We start from the raw sequence: 739 nt of genomic DNA on the forward strand, positions 1-739 counted from the left end.
TGCCAAGCCCTCCCCTCTCTTATGTCTCTGCCTGTTCCACAGGGGTTCTAACTCCCAGGCTCCCTGTGGGAGCAGGAAGGTGACAGTGTTTCCAGGCCCACGGCTCCCAGGTTCAAGCTGGCAAGAAAGAGCTGCTCCATCCCCATCCATTTGAACAGAAGTGCTGGGCCTGACTCCCTCAGCCAGGTTTGGGTAACAGACCCGCTTTCTGAACCAATGGGAATAGCTAGGGGGACGTTCTGCACGGACTGGCCAGGCTGTGTCCCAGGCCCATCCTGGAGCCCTGGGCTGGGGGAGGGAGGGAGCACCCCCAGGTGAGGTTTTGAGCCTTGTTAGCAAAGGAGGAAGGATGATGCAGGCCGGCCCCAACCTAGCCATGAAAGTGCTGCCTGGCCCCCTCTCTGTACTGTGTCCATATCCGTCATTTCCCCAGGCTTTACTGAGTGCCTGCTGTATGCGTCCATCTCTGTTTCCCAGAGCTTAGACTTCAAGGTATAGGAATTGTTTTGCTTTCATTTTTTTTAATCCTCCAAGATCTTCTTGAAGAAACAAAAGCCACATCCTGTTTTTTTATCCTGTCTTTTTGTGGCTTGCGCATGGCATGAATTTTCTAGCTGTCAACAAAGGGAGGGGCGCTTTTGGGCTGGAGGAGTCAAGGAGGGGTTCAGGAAAAAGGAGGGCTTTTGATGCATTTCCTTCCTTCCTTCCTTCCTTCCTTCCTTCCTTCCTTCCTTCCTTC

The sequence above is a fragment of the Piliocolobus tephrosceles genome, chromosome 20 (assembly GCF_002776525.5).
Source record: "Piliocolobus tephrosceles isolate RC106 chromosome 20, ASM277652v3, whole genome shotgun sequence".
Taxonomy (NCBI): domain Eukaryota; kingdom Metazoa; phylum Chordata; class Mammalia; order Primates; family Cercopithecidae; genus Piliocolobus; species Piliocolobus tephrosceles.